The sequence below is a fragment of the Rhea pennata genome, chromosome 1 (genome assembly GCF_028389875.1).
Source record: "Rhea pennata isolate bPtePen1 chromosome 1, bPtePen1.pri, whole genome shotgun sequence".
NCBI classification, from domain to species: domain Eukaryota; kingdom Metazoa; phylum Chordata; class Aves; order Rheiformes; family Rheidae; genus Rhea; species Rhea pennata.
The window spans coordinates 74,612,338-74,638,129 of NC_084663.1; the positions used below are offsets into that span (position 1 = coordinate 74,612,338).

The 25,792-nt window shown below is 39.1% G+C and overlaps 1 protein-coding gene across 2 annotated transcripts in view; it reads left to right on the forward strand.

The window, feature by feature from the left end:
* The first annotated feature begins 4,210 nt into the window (after nt 1-4,210).
* RASSF8 (Ras association domain family member 8) overlaps nt 4,211-25,792 on the forward strand; it is a 91,963-nt gene continuing 70,381 nt past the window's right edge. The window contains exon 1 of one of the 2 annotated variants that reach the window (XM_062591922.1): nt 4,211-4,282. The gene's annotated coding sequence lies outside the window, so the exon portion shown is untranslated. The remainder of the gene's footprint in view (nt 4,283-25,792) is intronic. The other variant, XM_062591932.1, reaches the window with a different exon arrangement.

The following is a 25,792-nucleotide window of genomic DNA, read 5'->3' on the forward strand; positions in this document are numbered from 1 at the left end:
CATGTTATTGAAAGATGTGTTTTCTTGTAACTGGTCACACAGACCTGCTTCTGTTCTGAATAAAACAGATTTTTATAGTCTGGGTAAAATTTAAAGATGCCACTGAGACACAGGATTTCTCAAGGTGAAATGACAGCAGAAAGGACAGTCGTAGCTGAAGATCAGATCAAGGAGAGGAGGAAATTAAGGAATCTCAGAAACATTCTTCTCCTTTTCTTGGTCAAAAAGGCATAATACTTGGAAAAGCTACTTGACCATAAAGCATATGGGCCAATTTTCTCCTCTTTTGGTCATATGAAGAACATATGTGTAAGGCTTTTCATGTGTGCATGCATGTATAATTCCATGTGCAGCTCCCAGTACTAGCATCAAAAGTGTATTCTAGTTCTTGCCTGGGATATTTATGTCTTTGCCAAAAATGTGGCTACATCTTTTAAAAAATCTGTCTCCAACTATGTCAGGCAGTGACCAGGGTCAAATAAAATCTGAGGCTAGATCCTCAGGATTTCCACATAAATGTAGGGATGTGCTTAAATGCTTTACTGAATTAGAATCCATATTCTATACGTAAGCACAAGGAAAAGTAGAATGAAGTTGAATAAAACACAAATTATTTAGGATTACATAAAATATTCAGAAAGCAACTGGGAAGTTAGGGAGTAACTGGAGTGGGCACTGGGAGCCAGGAACTGCTGCTACAGCACAGGTATCCCCCAACAGCGTAAAGTCATGTCCTTCACTGGTGTAATTTAGCATCACTCCATAATATCTTCTTAACAAATCTTTTAAGAAAAGAAGACTTCTTATTCTTTTAATACAGTTCAAAGAGAAATTGTGCTGCTACACTATGTAGTGAAGGCATTAATACACTTTTAGCCCTATGTTTTCACTTAAGCTTTTTTCTTTAATGATCATTGTCAGCTTCATTGTTGGAATTAACCTTGGTCAAATTCTCCATGTTCATACAAACTTGACAATATAGATTTTTCTCTTTTGTTCTATCACCTCATCTTTCTGAAGAGTTTCATTCTTGATGTGAAAAATCACACTTGGAAAACGTATTTGACTCCCCTTCTGGACATCCTGGTTTGTCAACCTGCGCACAGATTAGTCTGAAACTTCATGGACATTATTTTGAAGCAACAGAAATGTGTCATTTTCCATGCCCTTGTAAACTAAACTGATGAGAGGGAAATGGGTGAAAGAAGACATTGGACTATTGAAAATTTCAAATTTCTTTCCAACTACAAGAAGTCTATCGCAACTAGCAAGTGAAACACCAGGCCAGTACTGAGCATAAATATTTTATGCCTTGCTATATATGTTCTTTTACACCAGAAATCTTAATTATGGCCATTAATTTCTCCACTATTACAGGTAAGTTTCTTTCTGTACTGTAAAATTTCTAAGAAGAAATTAAACAAAAATAGTATAAAAATATTTGTTAGGCTTGAGAAACTTACCAGAAAGTTAGCTTTTGATATAAAGTGTGATGTTTAATGTTCTGGCCCCCAGTTCTGTTGACCTCCTGAAGTGGTAAACAATACAAATTCAGTGACTTATGTTTTGACTAAACTGCTAACTTCTTGAGCAAGGCTTTTCTCCTTCTAACAATAATTGGTTTCCTAGATCACTCTTCTTCCTTCATATGAAGTCCTGAGAACCTTGAATTTTGAGATAGGATCTTGCATAAGTTTGACAGCAAGTTTCTCATCTTTACAAGAATATTTGGTTAACTGTTTTACAATAAACAACATAGGTGGAAAATACAGTCCTTTGTCTTGCTAAATTGTCTGCCATCATCATCTTAATTAACACATGCACTCCTGAAAGTCATCATAAAAATGCAAACAAATCTCATCCTGTAGAGTGTGGAAGAACTCGTCACCAACGCCATTCCTCTTTCCTGGAGGTATCCCTCAAGTGTTCTGTATTTTCAATTTTTTAAGGTCAAAGTATATATATATATAAACTGGCCATGTAGATCACGTGCTCCCTGACTGATTCACCTAATCTTTATAAATTCTTCCTAACCACAGCTAATTTCATGTTGAGCTTCAGGGTCTTTGTACAGGCCGTTTAGCATCTCTTCCTGTCTAAAAGAGCATAAAATTATGCAGGTCAGAACTAGAGGTAACATCCTTTTGCATCAAGAAATCTGTTTCAGCAGGAACTTCATATTTTGCCATGTGTGCTTATGAAAAAACATGTTTGGTTGCATAAAGCCACAAAGGAAGATGTGATTGTAACCCAAGATCCAGACACACTAAAAACATTTGTAGAACCATCCCAAACCCCAAATCTTGCAAGTGCTTGCATTTAAACACGAGTATACTCTCTAGCAAAATGTTCTCCATGCAGCATCAACAGAGAGTCACACCAGAACAAAACCCTGCTACCATCTTAAGGACCAGGACTCACACACACACAGACAAAAAGAGGGTGAAAACAAGCTACACTTCGAAGCCTACAATAGGAATGATGTTGAATATTGTTAAAATGGTGACAACACAAGCAACCAGAAAAGTCCTCCACAAGAGATTATTTTCCTAAATGATCAGCATTTCCTGATCTCTGAAAATGGTACATATGCTTTGGAAAGGCCAACAGCCTAGCACAGAGCTGAAACTTACTACTGCCACTCTGCTGCTGCTGGTAGTAGCTGATAGCAGCCCCGTTGCAAATCTTAGTGGACAACAGAAAAATGGTGTGATTCATAGCTGTGAAGTTCATTTTCAAAGTTTTTTTTTTTTTCCCCCCGAAAACGGTCATTTTTTAAATTCCAAGTTGCATAAGTATAAAACCGATTAACACTTTTTATTCAAAAGTTTCTGCCAAAAATACTGTTCTGCTTAACATTTTTTTGGTGCTTTGGGTTTTTTGTGAAAATTTTCCATAATCAAAACCCAAAGCAGAAACAATAGAAAACGCTGCCTGCCGGCTCTCACACTGCAGTTAAAAATAAGCAACAAAAGCATTCTTGCTGCTTGCAGAAACAATAGAAAAAAAATCTCAGCAGGGGGTGGGGAGGGAGAAAAAAGAAAGACTACGTCCCATCTAGAGGTCTCATTAACCCTCCTATTTTACGACTGGGACTTAACACCAGTTATTAACACCTATTTCAGAGCTCTCTCCAGCGGGACTTCGTACGGGGCTAACGTCTCCCTGTCGGGGAGGTCGGGGTTAACGCTACCTGCGCTACCTCCCCCCACCCCGCGGGCGAGTCCTCCCGCAACGGCCGCCCGCACGCGGCGAGCCCTCCCGCGCGGACACCTCTCCCAACGGCCGCCCGCAACGGCCGAGCTGGCGCGAGCCCTCCCAACGGCCGCCCGCAACGGCCGCCCGCGCTAGCGCGAGCCCTCCCGCGCGGACACCTCTCCCAACGGCCGCCCTGGCGCGAGCCCCCCCAACGGCCGCCCGCAACGGCCGCCCGCGCTGGCGCGAGCCCTCCCGCGCGAACACCTCTCCCAACGGCCGCCCGCGCCGCCGGAGTCCCGCTGACACAAGGGCGCCTTCCCCACCGGGGAAGGTTGGCCCGGCGGCCGCCGGCGCTCTCACCCACCCCCGGCCTAGGGCTCGCCCGCCCGCCCTGTTCTCTCGCCGCCGCCGCCACCCCCGTCCTGTCCTGTCCCGGCCGCCGTGGCGCGGGCAGCCTCGCAGGCGCCGGGACCCGCTGCCCCGAGGCGCTTCATCGGCCGGTCCCAGGGCCTCCTCTGGGGGGAATTTATTTTCAGGCAAGTCTTTAGCGCCTCTCCTGTAAAAGGCTGCCGCTGCCTTGCCCCCGCCCCGCCCGCCGCTCACGGCGCCTTGGGCGGACGCGGACGCGCCCTCGCCCCGGCCGGCGGCGGGCAGCGGCGGCGGCGGGCGCGGGGGTCAGCGGGCGGCTGCGGCTTTAAGAGCTCCCACAATGCCGTGCTGGTGTCCCAGTTCCGTTACATGTCTCTCCCGGTGAAGGGGAGCCAGAGCGAGGCAGGAAGGAGGTGGGGGCGGCGGCGGGAGCGCGCCCGCTCCGAGCGGAGGACGCGCACCCCTGGGCGCCGCCGGGCCGGCGGCGGCGGCGCGGCGCGGCAGAGCGGGGGGGAGGAGCTGGGCGCCGGGGCCGCGGCAGCCGAGCGAGCGCAGACGCAGCGCAGGGCAGAGCGCGCTGCGCCGCGCCGCGCCGAGCCCCTGGGCGCTGCGCCCCGCGCCGCCCCCCGCCGCGCGCGAGGAGGAGCCGTTGGCGCTGCCCGGCCGAGCCGCCGCGGGACGGGCGGCGGGGCGCCGAGCCGCCGCGGCCGGAGCGGTAAGTGCGCTGCAAACTCCGGCGTGATCCTTCCCGGCAGAGCTCTCCTTCCTCCCCTGCCCCGGCTCCTGCTGCCCCGCCGCTCCGCTCTCCTGCCTCCCGCCGCAGCAGACCTTTCTCCTTCCCCTTTTGAGGCTCTTCTCCCTGCCGAGTCCTCTCCCCTCCTGCCGCCTCCGCTGCTGCGACTCCATCGCCGCATCTCTGCCCGCTCTCCCCTTCCCCCGTGGGTCTCTTCCTTTGCGTTTCTTGCTTCGTCTTCGTTGCGGATTTTCTAACTGTCCTCTGCCTCCCCTCTCCTGTCTTCTGCTCTGTTGCCCTCCTCCTCCTCTTTTCTTTCTCTCTTCACCATCCAACTTTCTCTTCCTTACTGCCTCTTTCCCTTTCTCCGTTCATATTTTCCTATTTCTTTTTGCATTTTCCTCTCTCCTATTTCTGACTTCCCCTTATGCATTTTTCTTCACTTGCACTCTTCACTTCTTCCCTCTTCTTTTTCCATTTCTCTCCAGTTTTTCTCTACCATTGCATTTTGTCTTTCTCCTCCCTTTGGGCACCTTCTTGGAAAGTGAGGATAATTTTTCTTTGCCTTTGGGAGGAGAGTTCGGAAACTACTTTATCTACACGGAGAAATCTCTTCAGTCTTCTGATAATTTTCTCCCCTCTTTCTGACCTCAAAAACAGAATTAAGCTTCCCCACCACCACCACCCCTTTCCTCTCGACGTGGACTGTTTGTTTTGGTCTTTTTTTTCCCCTGCCCAGACAGTGCTGACTTGTTTTGTGGTTAATCTCTTTTATTCTTGTCTCATCCCTCCTTCTTTCTTTACTCCCCTAGTAAAAAAAAAATAAAAAATAAAACAAAATCTGTTTTGCCAGCAGAGAGAGGATGATTTTTTTTTTGGGGGGGGGGGAGTAGAAAAAGATTGGTGAGAAAAGCTTCAGGAAATACAGGACCACAGGACAACAAAAAGGCATGAAGTTTAAAGTGTAAGAAGATGCATTCTACTCCTTGATTTTATGCAGCTCTAAACTATTGTTGTAGAGGTCTGAATAAGGATACAGTTTTTGGTGGTAGTAGTAGTAGTAGTGGTATGATGTACACCAAACTAATTTCTGTTAAATGAAGCATCATTTTAATATGCCAACAGGGCAGTGTGCTAAATTGAAGTTCAGTATTGCTTGTGGATTTCATCAGTACTGAAAATCAAAAAGCAAGGGAGGTCACAGATTTCACTACCCTTTCTAAAATTACACCTGTCACATTTTACACATTCCAAATATATTGGAGGCTGACACAATAACAAAAAAATCACTAGAAACCACTTACATCTATGTCAAAAAGTGCTATAGTGTGGTTTATGAAGTCTAGTTTGCACTTCAGAAGCTTCTGCCTCATTGCTAGTCAGCATAACAGGTTCAAATTATGTGCTGGGCTGTGGAGAAAAAGTAAATCAATTATGTAATGATTTTACCTGTTGAAGGATTTTTGCCTTTTCCAGTTAATTATGTTTGGTAGTGCTGTGATTGTGTTATGGGAACTGAAAGTATAATTACTTTTTTTTCTTCAGTAAGAATAGTCAGCTTGTGAATAAACTGTCAACTCTTCAGGTAGAAGTGAAACAGTTTAGATTTTGGTTGTGTTGCATTACCCCACTTGATAGATACAACTCCTGAAGACCACATATTACATGATTAAATTACAGATTAAGTCCTCTTTTCCTTCCTTCTTTAGAGAATGGAGAAAATACAATATCATGCTAATTTTTGTGTAATTATATCTAATTAGAAAGGAAGCTAGACTTTAAAGTAGAATTATTTCTTTTTGGGCCTTAGCAATTTATCAAGTTTCAGACAAATGATTTCTCACCGTAAAGGAGCTGAAGTGATAGCTTGTCATTCACAATATTCAGCTGCATGCCCTTTAGGACACCCATGAGAGAGTTAACATTTGACTTACACCTATGTACTTTCCTGTCCTCCTCCTCCTCCTTCCCCCACAAACCAAAAAAAGATGACCACAGTTGTTTAAATTAATCAACTAGTAAAAGTTCTTTCTCTTGCTGGAGATGAAGAAATATTGTGAATGGGGCTAGGGGAAAAATAGGTGGGAAAATAACAAGTAGTATTGGCAGACGGTTAAGTCCTTTTAAACTGTATCTTAGACTGTTTCTGGAACCAATCACTCTGAAGGACCAAATTAAGATGATTAGCGTTTTTTTCAATCCTTTTGAGGGAAGCTTTGGAAAGGAATGTGCTAAATAAAGGGAAGGAGACTTACTTCCTGAAGTACTCAGCTGAAAGTTGGGATCATGGGTCCTGTTCCTGCTTTTGCCATTGAATGGCGATATGACCTTTACATACACTGTCTTCCTATCTGAACCTCATAGGATATGGAGATTTTCCTAAATATCTGTTAAGTGCTTTTGCACATGACTTTAAGAATAACTATGTGCAAATGTATTACTCTTTGTTTAATAACAGTGGTTTTGAATGTGAGTCAGGTGCTAGTTAGTATTCTTGTGCTAATATTCACTCTTCCAAAATTGTAAAGTAGAACTCACAAATTACTTTGATAGTGGAAGTGCTTAAGAATTTCCATTGCTGTAACAGCTCTGAGACTGGAGTTCTTTTTGTCTCCTGTATGTCTTTGACAATATCAGTGCACCTTTCTTCCACAGTACTTTAACTGTGTGCCCCAAGCCGAATTTGAAGGAGTACTGTTCCTGGCCTCTGCTGAAAGAAAACCTATTAGATCAAATTGCAGGGTGGAGAATAGTCTGGTAGGGGCTGGACTGAGACCCCCCAAACATGATGAATGTAGTTATTGGTGGATTTTTTTTTAATTGAGCTCTGTAATCGGTTGGTTTAGTACATGTGTTTTGTTTCTTTTTGTTGTTTGTTTTCTAATTTTAGATCTCTGGATTTTAGATCTCTGGATTTTTAAGCCTTAGATCTCTATCTTGGAAGTAAATGCAAGTCATGTGTGGTTTTTCTAGGTTTTTTTGTTTTGTGTTTTGAAAGCTCAGCTTTTTCATGTAATCTTTTCATGCCAGGAGTTGGGGCTTTACAACATAATAGGACATATTATAATCTCAATGCCTGCTTTCCTGTAACATTAAAGATTTGTAGACCTCAGAATTACAAGGCTCTACCCTGTTGTAAGTAGTTCTCTGACTACTGTGATTGAGACTTGATTCTGTAGAAACTTGCTATTGCACAGTGGCATCAGCTTTGGGTTGTAACATGCTGTCCTCTTGTGTATGTGCATGGCTACCTCATCAGAATCCATATTTTCATCTGGACAGTCTAGTTTCAGATTTAGTTTCATAGTTACTTTATACTCTTATCCTCTCTCACTCTCTTACAAATGGTATCCTGATCTCACAACTTTGACTATAATAGTTTTTATGCTGGTGAAAGGGTATTTATGTTGTTTTCTCCTGTTACTGTTAAGGATTGTATGTCATTTCTCTGTATTGATAAAAGTAAAGAGAAGGGGACAATTTTGTGTATGCTAAGCTGTGCAATGTTTCTTTCACTTTCTCTGCTTTATTCAATTTTAAGTTGAGATCACAGAAACTTACCCTAGTTGGAACAGAAAGATGAATTTGAGCTATAACTTTTAAGTGCTTGGTGAGTCTGCCTCAGGGGTTGCAGGCTGGACCCCTCTACATTGTTACTTTCACTCCCTGTTACTTTTACTCTCTGTGAGCATATAGTTTTCTTCATGACAGCATAAATAAGGAGACTGTTGGAGTATGTCTGAGAGGCACTGAGGAGATAAGTACTCTGTAAGTTTTTATAAGGGAGGCACTGGAGAAATGCACTTAATTCACCATTTTACTTGGAGTTATTTTTTAAAGGAGGAAGGGGTGATCTTTTACTGCTTACTTTCTTGACGTTCTTGGAAAATGGGCTTACCCACAACAAAAGATACTGTAATGCTTGCTGCAGTCCAGGATTATTGAACAAAAGTATCTTGCTGTGCAATATTGTTGCTGCGCTCAATGTTGTATGATAACACATGTTTCTCAGCTGTTGTTGATTCCTCAGTGGCACAGACTTCAAAGGAAAGAACTGAGAGAGAGCCATAGCCAAAGAAAAGAGTTTTGTTCCAGTGGCCTATACCATCCATCTGTTTAAATACTTTGCTGAACTGTTCCAGAGTGTTCAGGCATCCAGTTAGGGCTGACAAGCAATTACATCTGGAAGTGGAACCTACTATGAAGAGACCACCTAGAGAATGTTTAAATGCTAGCTTCCCCTTATCTGTAAGATCCTCCCTACCCAATCCAACAAGAAGGGATAAGGCTCATCATCAAGGATGCCTTTTAACATGACATTGTCTAACTCCTAATTCTGCTGAAGACTTACTTATTTTTACTCTCTATGCTATGTTTAGCATAAGAAGGGAAGAATGGTAACGGGGACAGAAAGTTACCTCTAGTTTCCTTTTCCTGTGTAACAAGCCTTGCCTGTAACTTAAATGAAGAAATGTGTGCTATTAGACTCTTCCCCCTCCCCCCCCCCCCAAAAAAAAATACTTGGTTAGTTAACAGATCACTCAAATAAGGAACATTTCTACCTTTGTACTTACTAAATTAGTCTTAGTTCTAAAACATTACCAGTAGAATCCCCTATCTTAAAAAATAGCTAATTATGTTACAGTATTTTAGGTTGAGTTTGAGAAGCACTCCACAACTTCTTACTGCATGGCAACAAATGCAATAAATATACAAGTATATAATTACATTTTTATTATGATGTGATAGGGTGTTACTAATTTATTTGTCTTTAGTTAAGTATTTATTTTGGAGTCTGCTGTGCGAGACAGGTGTTAACTTTGTTGTTGCTAGTTGAATCTTGAAGTCGTGGCCTAGGTGCTTTCTGTAGTTCCAGGTGCTGAGACTCAGAAGGGAATCCTAACAGAGAGTCTATAAGTAAACTATTGATAACCTTAAAAGACACTAAATTTTCATAGGTGGGACTGAAATTGTGAGGATTGGGGCAGATACTGATGACAGTAATGTGTATTTTACTTTAAGAGGATTTAACCTTCTTTATTAGTGGAAAATGATCATAGACAACTAAGAGGATATTTGAGCTTTGAAAATTTTGTGAGGTACTCTATTGTTTTCTATCTGCAAACAAACTGCACAACTGCATAGGTAAGTTTGAATGTTGTTGCCCTCTGCTTTGGTATTGCTCCTGCCTCTCTGCTATGGTGTGACTTTTACACCTTAGAAAGGATGTCTCTGTTTTCAGTGTCTTCAGTAGTGACATTCTTTTGGTATTTGGAGATGTTGGATTTTAATACCCCTTTGAAAGGAAGGAGGGAAATTTTCTAGAAAATGTGTAATGTAACAGACTTCAGTGCTGTTTCTGCCCTTGCTCTAGGGCTGAAGTTGCAGTTTGAATTAATTTACTTGCTTTGAAAGCTGAACAAGGTGTAACCTTGTGTCATCTTATTTTCCTTACTGCAGCAGTATCTGATATGTTTCTAGCATGCACCCTGCTATATCTCTGGATAATCCAGGTTTAAAGTGGTGAGGCAGTCTTGGTGCTCTTCATATCATAAATTTTTCTTTAATTTTAAGATTTTTGACTTTATTTCAACTGAACTGAAAGTTATTGCTAGAAGATTTTGGACTCCTAAAGTATTTGACAATTTTTCAAGCCGTTATTCAAAGGAGATCTAGAGTTTCCGGAGCAACCTTTTAAAACTTTAGTTTTCTCATCAGTCAGCAGTTTCATGAGCATGCATAAGGAAAGGCTGTAATTCCGCTAGGCAGCCAGATGTTTTGCATCTCTGCCAAAGTGGGGGAGATTGTGGCTTCAGGAGTTGCAGGGTCTGTGCTTGTCACTGGCCTGTTTGGGGATCTTTATCAGATCGTATCACTCCCGTCATCTTCCTTCCCTTCTTCTTTCCACTTGGCTCCTCTTAATGGCTATCCTGATTCTGACCACCTCTTTTTAAGTAACTTTATCTAGAGCAAAGCCTTTTTTAATTTTCAAAAAAGGTAAATGTTTTTGATATTGATGGGTTGTGTTTGTTTATAATATAAAACTTCACAACAAAAAGCATTTATTTTTGCAAAAAGTTGTACCTGTTGTCTAGTAGATTAATACTAGCACGCTGACTCTGACTGTTGGCATTAAGTGAAAAAATAAAGCAATCATCAATGCGAATGGGGAGGAATACCCTCAGAGCCTCATATTCCCCAGTCATACTAAATTGCATGTTCTTTTTGTCAGTGCTTCTTGAAGAGTTGTAAGATCCTTGGAGATCCTGTCTTGCTTCTGCTACTAGCTACTATCTGTGTTTCCTCTACATGTGAAGTAAGGAGTTCGTGAGATGTCTGTATGAGTCAAACACTTCCTGGAGAAGAAGGCAGAAAGATGCCAGAGCTAATCATGTTTTAAGAGGACTAGCAATCAAGATACAGCCTCAAAAGACCATTTAAGCAATTAGTATGACTAGCAATATTAACACAACTACCTAGAATAATTGGTATCCAGAGAGAAAGGTATGGAAGTAATGGGATGCCTTTGTCTTTACCCATTAGAAAGTATGTGTCTTTTTAAGCACATTCTCGTACATCAGCACTGCTCCTTCAGCATTGTCTTGTGTCCTTGCTTTGGGCCTAATCCAAGGCTTTGAGTCAATGGAAGTCTCTGCACTGATTTCATTGGGAGTGAGGATGGAAACCTCTAACGAATAGCTGCGCGTCTGATCCTATGTATTTCGAGTAGTGGAGTCGGAGCTGATGGCCAACAGGACTAATGAAGAACAGTCACTGAATGCAATACAATGCTTCCATGCTGTTAATGGGATTGGAATTGGTAACTTGATAGTCCTAACAGATAACAAAGGCTGTTTATCATACCAGGGAGCTGGGGGTTCTGTTTGTTTGTTTTGAAGGATCTGGTGAACAGTGTAGAATGAGTTCTGATTAAGGATTTTACTAGTGAAGAGACCTGTCAGAAAACAATTGAACTAACAAGCATTCACAGAACAGTCTGAACAGAAACAGTGTTTTTCCTCTTATTCCCACTGTAATTTCTGTATTTGCTTACCAGTTTACCTGCTCAGCTCTTATCCTCTGAATTTAGCTTTTATTTGAAACTGAGATACAACATAACTAACATAACCAATGTCCAAATACTTTTTATTTCTTCCATGTATGGAAGACTTAATAGGAGCAACAAAACAAACCAATATATGAAATGTTACTGTAATCGATAGTCTGCCAAGATTAAACCAGAAAGTAATCAATTTAATACAGGATTCAGTAGTGGTATACTAGATTAAGCTATTCTATGGGAAACTGTGGGAATTAAGTTATTCTGTGGGAAACTCATTTAGAGGCCTCTAGTATGAGTAAGATAAGACAACAACTGTAAGGGTGATCTGGTACAAAAAATACTTAGTCTAGCCTCACAACTCAAGGATGGAAATGATGTTCTACTTACCTCTTCAGCTTTTTTTTTTTTTTTTTTTTTTTTTTTTTTTTTTTTAATAGCTAAGCAGAATAAATTTACAGTCTGCAGGAAAAGCTGGACAGTAAATGGAATGCCCCTTTAAGAGCTGATACATGCTATAAGAAAAGATTTGACTGTTTCTGTCTCTCAGTAAACAAGTTCTGTACATTAGTGGATCATGTTCTGTAGCAGAAGTCAAAAGGCTCCCCTTTCCTAGGTGAGGTGTAAGGGAGCTAGATTCTCACCTGGAGGTGTGAGAGAGCCATGCTTTTAAAAGTACTCAGTGGTAACTTTTAGTTTACTTTAAGTTTTAGCAAGCCAGAACTTTCTGGCTGTTTGGCCTTCCAGTGCTTGCTGGTCTTCTATTCTCAGTGGATTGCAGAACAAGCCATTAACAATGATTTGTTACAATGATCTATGGAGGCCTTGAATGAAATTCTGGCCTGTACTGCTAGGATCTGTGCAAGCGCCCAGTGAGAGATAAGCACTATTTTCCCTTCTTGACCAAAACGAACAGACAATGCAAGCATTTAATTGACATGTCCAAGTTATGCAGCAGTAGTATAGCTGGAAATGCAGTGCAGCCCTGCTGTGTTTCAGACCAGTGTCCATTCATAGGCCCTGTTGTATTCCCATTCCTGTGTTTGTTATTGATGCTTTCTGGTCTGCGTTGCCAGACTTTGAATTGGCAATGTGCCTCTTAAATGTGTGCGACTCTTAAGCCCTGTGTTGCTGTTTTCATACTCCAGCTGTTGTCATTGTGCTAACACTTTTGACTAGTGAATTGTGTGTGCTCCGTGCGTTTAACAGCACAGCCATTTCTTTCTACTCTGCTGTAACTCTTCCTAAATACTTGTTCATGAACTAGTGGCTTTCAGTGTTTTTCTCTAGTTGCTGCATAACATTTGCTTTTTGATAGGAAAGAAAAGTACTGGAACTTTCTTTTCTTCAAATATCACAGTTGCAGATAGAGGCATTCCTTCCTTGCCAAGCCATTTGGAGGCAGGAAGGAGTTGCTTTGTTTTGCTGTCCTGGGGATGAATTTAACTTATGTTGAGCACCTGTCCTACTGTGATCCTGACTTCCTGTCAGTACTATTCCCTCTCCTCTTTTGAGAATAACATGCTTGTTTCTGGCAGCTCTCTGCCTCGTCCTTTGAAGAAACCTAAGCTATGAGTTTTGAAGAATTCTTCTCCTCCCTTCTCTTGTCCTTCACTGACCTCTAGCCACATTTTTATCTTTCTTGAGAAGATCCTCAATTTCATTTGTCTGCCATTTTTCCTTTCATTCTTCACTTGATTATTTTTCCCAGGAACTGCTTAGAGACATTAACCATTACAGAGGTATAGACTACTGAGATTTCTTTTTTTTTTTCTTGGTTTGAACCTAATACTAAAATGCCTGTGACAGGTAAATGTTTTCCATGTACGTTATCTGTCATGACAAAAATTGCCCTCAGCAAAGGGTAAGGCACTGCAGTGGGTATATTTCTGTATTGCAATATTGCTATGTTACCTGTTGTAAAAGAACCCCGCTTCCCCCCCCCAAGCTTAAACCACTGTTGCAGTATGAATACTTAAATTTAAATTTTCTGGTTTGTGTAGAAAATATTAATGGCTATAAAAATAATTACATGCTGTAAGATAAAAATATAATATAAATAAAAAAATAGAAACTCTACTTCGTCTCAGGCTCAGAGAGATGATGATGACAACTGGATTTATTTAATTATATGCAGCAAAGGGTTTTTTCCCCCTATTTTTGTAGTGCCCTTTATATTTGTCATTCTAAATGTATATGCAACTGCTTGAATAATTAGAAATCTGTTCCCTGACCGGGATTTAATTTAATACTTCTGTAATGATCTCAGGCATCTTGGAACCACCTGTGCTTTACTTCATAAGACAAGATTTCAAATTAATCTCCCTTACTTTCAGCTTGACTAGTATGAATGAGGATAGCATTCAATGTATATACACTATTTTTAAGCTTCTTTCTTCTTCACCTGGTCATAAAACTTGCTGTAGGCAGAAGACGGTTGTGCTACAATGAAGTTCAAAATGAAATGGAACGAGGGCAGATTGTGCTGTAATGGATGAAGTGTCCTGCCTACCTTCCTGCTGTAAAACCCACTCTGACTTGAAAGAGTAGATGACTTCCTAGCTTACCATTGGAAAGGATATTTTTGATTGTCCCCCGTTTTTGAGTATGGATATCGTTGCCTAACACAGGCAGATTGCTGCTATGAATAAGTAATACCTAATTATGGACTGTGAGGTCCCAAGCCCAACAGAAGTTCTCTTGCAGGTCCAGGGCTTGTAAGAAGAGATTGGCTTGGGGAATTAGGAAATGAAATCAGCAGAAATTTGGACTCATCAGAAATTGGGATCTTAAAACAGTGCTTGTTTTTAGAAGCAGTGGATGGTATTATTCAAATCTCATGTGATGATTTGTGGTGGAGGGGAAGCCTGCAGTACATAGCAGTACTGTTTAGCCTTTTTTCTACTTGCTGGAATTTCAAGGATTGTGGGCAGAGATGAGAGTATCCCCAATTTAGTGTTGAGAATGGACCTGGGATGCTTCACCCATGATACAAACATCAGTACAGGATGATAGGATGAGGTCTCTTTGGATATGTAAGTACTGCTTCCCAGTTTTTTTCATGAAGGTGTGTAATCGGTATAACTACTGTATGATTTGTTAGACCTTAAAACAGCTGTTGATTAAGTGCATATCCCATCCTGAAGTAGGAGAACTGATGCCAATCCCAGCCAGCTGTCATTGTAGTAGTCTTGGTCTGCAAGCAAGTACTTGATTAATTTTCATGAAAACATGACCATTTCTGTAAGTCTTCCTGATTGCATAACAGTAAGAGACTATTCCAAAATCAAAGGCTCAGTGAAGTTGCGATAGCCAAATAAGATGCCACCTACGAGCTGAGCCACAACAGTAACTGGAGTAACAATTATATGTGCTGTGGTGATGAGGCAGTGACATGGAAACTTCTGTGAAAGAGGTTTAACCTAAACTGATTTACTTAGCATCTTGACTGGGACAACCGCATGCACAAACTACACAGACAAACTACAGTATCTTGAGCTGGCAGATAGTGACCTTTTGATATACTGTACCAGGAGTTCAAACAAGAAAAATAAAGCTCAGTGTTCTTAAAGCATACTTAACAGGCCATTCATAAAGCACTGTTAAGGAACAGATGTCAAAGGAAAGGCTCACCTTGTTAGTCAGTTGACACAAGGATGTCAAAAGTACTAAATGGAATAATGTATTTACATTACAAGCTTGTTAATTGGGTTTAGTGGTATTGGTAAACTGTTAGTTTTACAACTGCTAAAAACAAAGTAAATGTATACAAAATGTAATCTTAGAGTTGGTATGTAGATGCTGCATGGCATATGCAAACTTTTGCTACTTCTGTAGCATCTTTTCCTGCAACTTATTTTTTTCCTGCAAAGTAGGTGTTTTTAAGGACCAATATGCTAACTCTGTGAGAGGAGACAGGGATTTATACATGGTTTTGTGTCCTTATGCCCAAAGGTATTTGAAAGTAATCTTGTATGTCCAATGTGATAATCTTCTATATTAGAAGTATTCAATGTCTACTGACTTCTGCAATGAATTTTAATAAAGTCAGTCCCATGCTTGCTAAAGAGTCATAGAAATAGCATTATTACCCAACTTAGGTCCTTCTTGCTAAACTTTAAATACTGAATTGAGACATTAAAGCAGAGGTAAATTGAGAAGCTAGGTTGCCTCATGTGTATTATAACCCTTTCAAGGGAAAAAAAATTGGTTATATGATTTCCTGCAAAGGATCTATTCCTAGTGTTGAGAATGAATAGAAATTTTCAAAAGGGATCAAAAAGTAAGTTAGGATCAACAATACTATATAAGCTTTATCTTTATTCTTTTAAGTCAATACAGTGGCAAATCAATCAATTGGAATGTAAAAAATTCTTTAGCTTCAGTTTTAGAAGGAAATTCTAGTTCTGTTTTGTTGCAGTGCATCCATCTTCACAGTATCTGACTGGTTGCTCCATACACTTTAATGCATGCTTACAATGTTGCTTAGCAAAAGCTGTGTATTCCTAAGATGCAAGTGCTTCCATTTATTTCAAATGAAATAAATTTCAACTGAACCCTAAAGATATGACTAACACATATAAAGAATATACTTCAAGATATGATTGATTTTGAGTAGTCCCACTAAAAGTAAAGCCAAGTGCATCTGTAATCACTTGTCAAAATTTGTAACAGTATCATTTGCACTACTGTTACTTTTTTATTTGGTTGTTGTCAGGTTAAGCTAGTTTAATGCACAGAGCTAACAATAGGTGAGCTTGATGCAGAGCTTGAATAATCTGGTGAATTGGTGACTTGTATGGTGTTTATGTTTGCTGCTTCTTATAGAAGTTTCAGAGCTCTTATTTCAATACTCAGCTACTTTAAAACCTGAAGAAAAAATATTTTTATTGGCTTTTTAACATGCACCTTTTATTTAAGACTCTTCCATATTCTGCTGATATTGAACATAAATTTTATTTTAAATTAAGGTATTTCTTTAGAGTCCTCAAAGGTGTGTTTACAGTGAATTTTTGCATAAATTTCACCAGAATTGTTTTTTTGGGGAGGCTTCCAGGGAAGAATGATCCATGGGATGTGGATGTTCCATTCTTTTCTGTCTAAACTGGATTTCTTTATCCAGAGCTTGTCATGAATACTTGCTGACTGAAGTACAAGGATCTCTTTGTAGTCTCCTCTGCTGTAGGAAGCTCTCAGGAAGGAAATTGCTCTTCCGATATTCTGTGCTGCTGTCAGAGAACTCTGCTTACCAAGTCACCTGCCCCTTACACTATCACCTTCTTTGTGTTGGTCTGGAGAGCATTCTAGAGAGGTGAGATGCAGTCATGGGCTAACATTCAAAGATAGATACCATGCTGGCTGTGTCTTTTTGAGTTACTTTACCAGGTTTTGTTTAATGAGGAGTAAATCTCCCAGATGTCCTAAGTCACCTACCTATTTTATCTTTCTTAAATCTCCTGAGATCTGCATATGAAATGAGTTGCTTCTACACATTTAACAGAAGTAGTTTTCTTTTTTTTTTTTAAAAAAAAAAAAAACTTAAAATATTGATTTGCGTAAAATTGTAATACTTTGTATTACTCTGTCAGTTTATTCTGTATAAAAATATGTAGGTCTCCTTGTGAGATGCTTTTAAGCTTCAGCCTTTGTGTTTATGGAGCATCTGAAATTTAGGTGATAGAGGGAAGTAGGAAACTATCTGGTATGAGTCTGTTCAGTCATCCACAACACTGGGACAAAAATCACTCATGTAGGTTTGTTTTCCTGTGTTTGCTTATTTGGGTTTGTCAGTTGTGGTAACTGAATTGTATTGTATTTTGAATTGGAAAAAGTGATGGAATTGTGACAACTCACACTTAAAAGCTAATATATACAGTTCACTTACATATCATTCACATGAAATTGAAGTTGAATTATTCTGTTTAAATGAAAACACTGGTCCCAGGCAGCAAGAACCCAATGTTTTTTAATATGAGACAGAAAGGTAGTTGTCTGTAGAGACTAGACTTGACCTCTGCTTGCTTGTGTAGATTTACCAGTGACTCGCTTGTAACTGAACATGACCTGATTCAGAGCTATTAACCTATTTTGTTTTAAGAAAAATCTTTAGGATGTTTTGGAAAACTAGATAAGTTAGTGGCTCTGAACTTCATCAGTTTTACAGATTTAACAGAGAAAATTTAGCAAAGTAAGTAATAAAGATTTGTCACAGACAAAGCTAGTCTGAGTGAATTGTCTCTGACATATCGTTGATTAGGGAATGTTCTCTAATATGAAGAGTTGGAGGTTTTCACTTTCTAGAGGAGACTCTTCATCTGAGGTTTGAGGCTTTCAAGACCCAACTGGTCAGAGCAGTCTGGTTTGAACTGAGTGGCAGCCCTGCTTTGAGCAGGGCTTTCTTGTCAGCTTTTTTTCTGGCTGCTTCAAAATTTTTGTTCGAAAAGCAGGATTGGGGGAGTTGATGTGACTTTTCTCCAATTTTAGGTAAGCTCTCAACTTCCTACTTGGAAACAAATGACTACAATCCCTTCATCTGCTGCATTCAGGTGTGTCTTAGAAAAGCTTGAAACAAATGTGTAATATATTGAAATTCCTTATGAATTATTTAATTAGTCTTTTAAAAAAGCCAACAAACAGTGAACATTAGAGATTATAATTCAAAATATATTAACTAAAAAAAATTTTTAAAAGTCTCTTGTTCAGGTGTACTCTGAAAAAAATTGATTAATATAAGGGAGCTAAAAATACAGACTTTGCTATATAAAAGAAGCAACAAGATGCATCTTGTAAGCGGGATATGTGCATACTTGAGTAAGGTGCGTATGAAAAAAGTATAACTAATAATGGATCCAGAACTTCAGATACTTATTCATGCAGCATTTCCTTTGTAAAAGTAGCATAGAGTGGGTGTTCCTTCTTGAATTTAGAGTTTTGTAACTTGTGTGACAGAAAAGGCTGAACATCATTAATGAAACTCTTTACAGAAACATCCCACTTCTGGCCCAACTGGATGAATCTTAGGCTGCAAGCTGCAAAGCAGGAGCAGAACAGGGTTTTTCTTGTGTTGTTTGTTCGTGTTTTCTTTGATTGACGTTGAAGGGGAATATCTGATTAATGCTATGTAACTCACTGGGTCCTAAGTCGTTAGAATTCTTTATTGAAACCAAATCTTTAATCAAGTTGTTCTGGTATTGTTGTTGTTCTTTTTTTTTTTTTTTTTTTTTGAGAGAGGGAGGGTTCCCTTCAGCATCACCACACAGATCTTATACAGTTGATGAAATATATGTGGACTAGGTAGTTTGTTGCACCTTTTAGATGGAAATTCATTTTCATCCTTTCAATGACCAGAAAATTATCATCTGATAAAATGATGATAGAACATACTACTAAGAGAAAGAAAAAAAGGGAAATGTTTAATTCTTTACCTTTTCTAGGCTACTTACCTTTACTAGGCTAGCTTATCCATGAACTAATTCTGCAAGAAGATAGTAATAGTGCATGGAATGAAGGCACCGATCAAATTAGGACTAAGAACACAAGGGTAGCTCTCTAAATAGCTTCTTATTTAGAAATAATTGATACCTACAGAATCTTTTTTATGAAGTTTGGCAAACTGAGCATCACAGAATGTATTTAGTTACTTATATATGGATGCCTGACTTATGAAAATCTAGGTCTTGAGTGACTTGATTTTAAAAAAAATCAGTAAATTAAGTTTACTTAGTAGAGACTGCACTGAGTCATCGGAAGTTTAGAGGGAAGTCTTAAGATACAGTGTATTCTGGCATCTTCTGCCAATTGTTTAGTCATGCATCATATGTTATACAATCCTATGGATAACTCTGATTCAGAAAACAGAGGTTAGCTAGTGTTTCAAAGTGACATCAGAGTCTCAGAATGGTTTCTTGAGGAATTCTTGTTTCATTTCCTAATTTTGGTGAAAAGGCAAGATTTGAATTTAACTGTTTGCTAGCTTATGTTAGAAGCTGACATGATTTATTTCATTAGTTTATTTTGTTAAAAATTAAACTAAAACCTAAAGAAAAGGGATTCACAGTTGAAATTTGAGGTGTGCTGTGGTAAACTAGGTATTTTTGAAAATAGCTGTTTACTGTGGAGATAAGTACTGCAGGAGGTGGAGTACTGTTGAGATAAAGCAGGTGTGCAGTGAACCCAGGTTGCTGAATGCAGGACTGAAAACATGTGAATTGCTCTAAAGCTGTGTATTGACAGACTTGATTTTGAAGTGCTTATATGGAAGAATAGGAAGAGAAGTTAATTGTACTGGGTTCTGTGCCCTGTGTGTATAGGGATGCATAGTTGCTGTATTTCCCTTTAGGGTTGAGATAAGAAAGATTGGTGAAAAGCCTGCATATTATTACAATACTGGCCCAAGAATACATAAGCACTACCAAAGGGAGCTATACAGGCCTTTGCAGGAAGGTCTCAGAGGTCAGAGAGTCAAGTGTCTGGGAGCAGTAGGCCCTTATTACTAGCCATGTTATGGAAGTAGGACAAGCAGTAGGATATCAAAAATCTAGTAGTATTACAAATCGGTTGCAAACCATGACATTTAAGGTATTGGAGGGGATGTAAATGAACTGTACAGGTGTTGCTGGAAACGGTTTGTAGATGGAGAGGAGTATTCAAAGATCAGGGAGTGCTAAGCAAGCTAAATGTTTCTATGGCCAACTTCTAGCCATTTGTGTTGGCAGTCCATTAAAATATCAATTGCTTAGTGATGGTCCCTTTATTAAGAGAAATATATTACTTGGTTAAAGTATTAAGTTCATTGGTCAAGTAACACCTATAAATTCTGTCATCTTTTGTAGCTTTAAATAACATTTGTGTGCTTCTTTATATCTTTTTGAATGGAAGAGAGAAGCTTCAGTATATTCACAGCAATTGTACTATTAAAAACTATCATACTATGTATTGAGTGCTTTCTAGCTCTGTATTTTCACTTAAGAATTTTGTACTTCCTTAACAGTGACAGTTACCATACACCAGTGGAACAACATGCATTATTTTTGGTAATCTGCTTCCAAGGACATAGATTAATATCTCTGTTTGACCTACAGCTGTTCTATTTAGAACCTTTTTTTGTTCTAAAACCTTTAGACCATCTCCTTATGTTTCATAAATTGGTTTTTTAAAAGCTATTTCTTCTTCATATGAATTGATTAAAATATATTGCCTGTGTTCCTCTTGCTAATTGAATAAATTAAACCACAGACTAGATACAAAAAAGAAGTGCAACTCACTTCCTTGTTGGGAAGCTTGAGTATTATTTTGATAGGTTCCATTTGCCTTTTATGTATTGATTTGATATGGAAGTGTTTTATCCCAAAGACCCTGAGACTGACATTTTGTTTCACTGGGTCTATCTGTCTAAATGTTACAGAACAGATGGTTAACTCAAAAACAAGAGTATTAAAGCTGAGTAGCTAAATCTGATTGCCTAAAAATGAGGTTACCAAAACAAGCTGCTGTTTGATGTAGCTGCTGGGTTTTTTGTTTTGGTGAGTTTTTGTTTTTTTCTTCTGATACAATAATTGAAATCTGGATTTGTCTAAGGGGTCACTAAGTGTGGTTCTGGGTTTTAACAGTAATAAGGAGTAAGGCTGGCACCTAAGTTTCTCTAATTTGCTGTGATTTGCATTTTTCTTCTATTTAGATGTTCAATGAGATGAGAAGGAAAAGCAATTGCTAGAAAAGGTTACTATGTTTACAGGCAAATCCTGTGTATATAAATTCCTGTTGTCAGCATTGGGGCAGAAAATGGAAGGGAGACATTGCACCAGAAGAACCCTTTAGGTCATCCAGTCTGACTTGCACATCACTGACCAAGTTATCTCTGCACTGAATCTACTGAATGAATCTATGTACATCTGTACTGATATGAAAGGGATTAAGGTTTTCCACATTAATCTCGTTGGGATTATTTTGTAGGGGCACCCTTTCACACTAACCTACTTGCCTACTTTCAAATGAAACATTCAGATGAGCAAGCCAGTGCTGCTTATCTTGCCCCTTGGATGTTTAAATACTTACGATTTTCTATGAACTGCTGGAAGTTACAGTTACTTAGCACTTTTCAGGAATCTCTGTCTTTGCAATCCATTTTTGGATTCATGGTGGATCAAGTAGTCAATCTTTAAGCAAGTTCTGTATGTGTCTTTTGAGGGATTATTTTTTACTTATGTGATGTAAGAAGATCTGTTACTTTTTCAGAGTACTTTATCCTGAATACCTGTGCATGTCATAAATGTAACTTAATCATTGTATAAATGCTCAACAAAGCAGTGAAGTTGTATTTGCTTCTGTTTTGATAAATACCTTAAATCTACAATTTTAATTTTTTAAGTCTTTACTAGTTCTTTTAATATTAAAATCCACTTGCGTGAAGAGTGTCCTTCCATCTGTTCGACTTACACAGCAAGCTTTGCAGCAGAATTGAGTTTGCTGGGCAAGAATCTCAAGTCAGTTGAGTGCGCACACGAGAATGCACACGTTTTTCAAATTTTTTAATAGCATAGCCAAACATTCTCAATTGTAAATTTTTGAGAACATCGCTTTGTTTTCCTGCAATTTGAAATGCTAGTTAAAATCTTTATTTCCATGGAGGATTGGAGGTTTTCTTAGGGTGGCCTCGCTTAGAAAAAGTAGTATTAAGAAAAGGAACCTAATTAGTCTCAAGACTTTTTTCAAGAACAAATGACCATTAAAACTTTCAGTGGTAAATAACCTTACACTTCTGAAGATGATGATCTTGAGAGGAGAGTCGCTTCAAATATCTACATGTCTGCTGATCTCTGTGGTTAGGGCAGAGTTGGCTGCTCTCAACTCAGGTTCTTGCTTACAACGTGAAACAGCCCCTCATGACTTCCAAAGAAGAAGGAAAAAAAAAAGCCATGCAGTTCAGGAGCTACAGCAACCTCTGAAGTTTGGAGAAGGCAATGCATGAAGGAAGAAATTGGCAAAGGCACCAAAGCGTTTGAGAGCGCATGGAGCATTGTCATCAGTTGCATAATCAATGTAAATACTTCCAGAAAATTGCTATTTCTTTGCTCTTGCCAAACACGAGAAACAGGAGCCACAAATACTGTTGGCAAATTGTATTAGCTGCCAGTGAGCATCCTGCAGTTGTAATCAACAAGTTGGAATTCTCCGTTGCGGCTCTGGGCAGTGGCTCTTGCGGAAGCATTGGATTAGAGATGATAAAATAAGCCTTTTCAATTCTTGCTTGAGGACAAAGTAGTAGAGGATTTTACATTTTAAAAATTTCTGAATTCTGTTGTGCTGTTTGGCTATCTGATGGGTCATGTTAATGAAAACGATTTTTTTTTTTTTTTCAATGATTCTTTCTCGTGACTGTGGTGAATAGAAAGACTTTCCTGGTTTAGTGTGGTTTGGACCTAGATTATTTCGTAGGTCTTAACAATATGTAAGTAGTGACTTATCTGTCCTTTGAAATTTGCAATTTGGAATGCTGTCATGTTTGTGAAATATATCTGGCTGGTTGCCATTAAATTGATTGTTATGGTGCATGGTTTATAAGGGGATAGACACTTTGAAATGAAAATGAGAAATCTCCATGCAGAATGATTTACTAAGATCACTAATGTATATGACAGATTTATCTTTTCTCGTTTTAATCCATGTTTCCCAGGAAAGCAAATGTTGAAGCAAAGGCTAAGATGAGAGTGATTTGGTTTAAACTGATGAAATCTTTGTACTGATCCAAATTTGATTTCCATGGAAGTAGGAAGTTTAGTACTCACCTGTCACCTTCAGCTGCTGGCTGAGTAGGTTATTCCTTACACTGAACACTTCAAAATGAAGATTCATGTTGGTATATTAGCACTACATATTTTGTGGAGAATGAGGAATGATAACTAGCATAGTTCATTTGAGAGATGCTTGACCTTAACTGCCTACAGATTTGATAACCTAGCATGAAATCTGAACACTTAAGTTATCTTCTGTTTGTGTTTTTTTGTACACTTCGATTTTTTTTCCACATTGTTGAATATGTATTGACTATGTATTGAATATGTAATGACTACATAGTATATGACTTTAGTTTCTATTCCTGATCACTTTCCTCTTTGTGGTGCAGTTCTGTGAAGCAAATCTAATGCCTACTGTACTTAAAAGATTAAATTTCAGCTCTGTCTGCCTTCCCCTCAGCTATCTTATCAGCTGACTGTGTATAATAATGTAGGTGTTCCCCCTTACCTTGCAGCAGCCCTGGAATACACAGCTGTGGATGCATCAGCTGCTGCAGCAACTTGGATAGACCTGCAGATGACATAGAAACTGGTCTCAGTGAGCCTGAGAATTATGGAAATTCTCTAAATTCTAGTTATGCTCTTACTAGCAATGTGGAGCTCCCAGGCTTGGCCTACATTTCTTTCTTTTTTTTTTAAGGGCAGAATGGCAATACCAACCTCATGCGAAAGTAGGTAAAGTAGGTAAAAAAAATCTGGAAAAAAATTGGTGGCTCTCACTGGTTCTAGAGTGGGATAGGGGGTTGTTCAGAAAACAGTAAAGAATGTAATGCTGTGTTGTCTTCAGTGTCAGAGTTTTGCTGTGAATAGAAGGCTTTATAGGAGAAACTTGCAATCTTCTGGTCTATGAGTAAGTGTCCTTTGTGAGAAAGTAACTTTTCTGATCTTGATCTTTGTCTGGTTATGTGACTTTTTTTTAATTCCCTTCTAATAAGTTAGGCATACTTTATCAGTGTTCTGCTTTCACTTAGAACTGCTTGGAGAAGCATTATAATGACTGCAGTTACTACTTGAAAGCAAGCATTTCTTATAGATTGGCACTTTTGTATTTCTGTAACTTGTACCATTCAGTTTAACCTACAAGAACTTGACACAAAGTCTATTAAATGTATGGAAAACAGTATTATACTGGAGATTTATTTTATGCTAGATATTTAAGGACTCAAAGTTATTGCAGAGTTAAAGTATTTGGTAATCTGTTGGTTAGGGCAAGTAATTATCTATATAGATGTATTTTGTGAGCAGTCTTGGGTGTTTATGAATAGAAATGAGGTTCCAGAAAGAGCTCCCCACAGTAATTTTTTTTTCTTATTTTGGTGAAATGCTATGAAGGTTTGAAAGCAGGTAAGATGTTTTGATAGGTGAATAGTGCTACTCATACAAAGATGCCAATTTTAAGTACTTTTTTGATATAAACTGTAGCTAGGTGCCACCTAGTCCTCAGAAAATGAGTGGGAGGGTTTTGGAGCAGTGCCCAGAGATTGTGGCCTCTTGAGGTAGGAGTCCTTTAAAATACAGAAGACTATCTACTTTTACTGTGGTGGCTGGAATTCAGTTGGAATTTGCCAATGTCGAGATTAAAGACTGCACAAGAACTGGTGGGGGTGGGAGGAAGGCATTCTTTTTATAGCATATTGATACAACGTTGGGGACAAAAGAGCCAGAAATAAGCATAACTGAATAATTATGTTTGTAACCTGTAAAGACTAGGGTAGCCAAGAAATCTTTTCTTGTTATCAAGAAGGTTTTCTGTTTGAAATATGTTGACATAATGATCATTTGGCAATAACTCTTGCTGTCTGTTCCAGCAATTGATAAGTTTTAAAAGCTAAAGACACCTTGTAAGATAATGTATATACAAGGTAGGTCCCTTATAGGGGAATATACTTGCAAACTACCTGCAGTTTAATCCAGAAGACTAAATAGTCCAAGCAGAGGAGCTTCTAATCTTTGTAAATGTGCTGCTTGTGGAGGTGCTTTAACATACATAATGCCTTCCTTTCTGCAAGTGTTTCTTACCTTGCAGGTGAACTGAAATGAAGAAAGCTTGCACAACTCCTCCTCCTGCATGTTAGAAGTTATTTAAAGGGCCAGGCCACGATATTTGTGTGCTTAATCAGGCAACTAATTCAGCTGCTGCTTATCTGAGAGCTGCTTGTTTCATCCCCCTGGCATTACAGTCTCCTGTGTTTATCTGACTTCTTTCCACTCTTGTATGTTACAGGAAAAAAAAATCCATTATTATAGAGTTAAAGCCTTGTTACTTGAGTCTGTTGTGACTGACTGATTCAAAATCTTGTGATGTTTCTCTCCCCCACACAAATGGGAAAACCTTACCTTGTTCTCAATGAAAATGTTTAGGTTTGTTCATGTTGCAGAATGATTGTGCAGTATGAGCATAACAGGCAATATTTACCTGGGATTCTGCTATTTATGCTTTGTATGGGGTATGTAAAAAGAAGATGCAGATGAATTTTAGAAATACACAATGCTGAACTTGTTTTCTCCAGATAATGTCTAAACAACATAATCAGGTTTTACAGTGCTATTTGTTGCTTCTTGATACCTGTAAATAGCTAAGATTCGCATTCACGTCATTTTTAGATGAGGTGTAATTTGCTTATCAGCAGTTGCGTCACC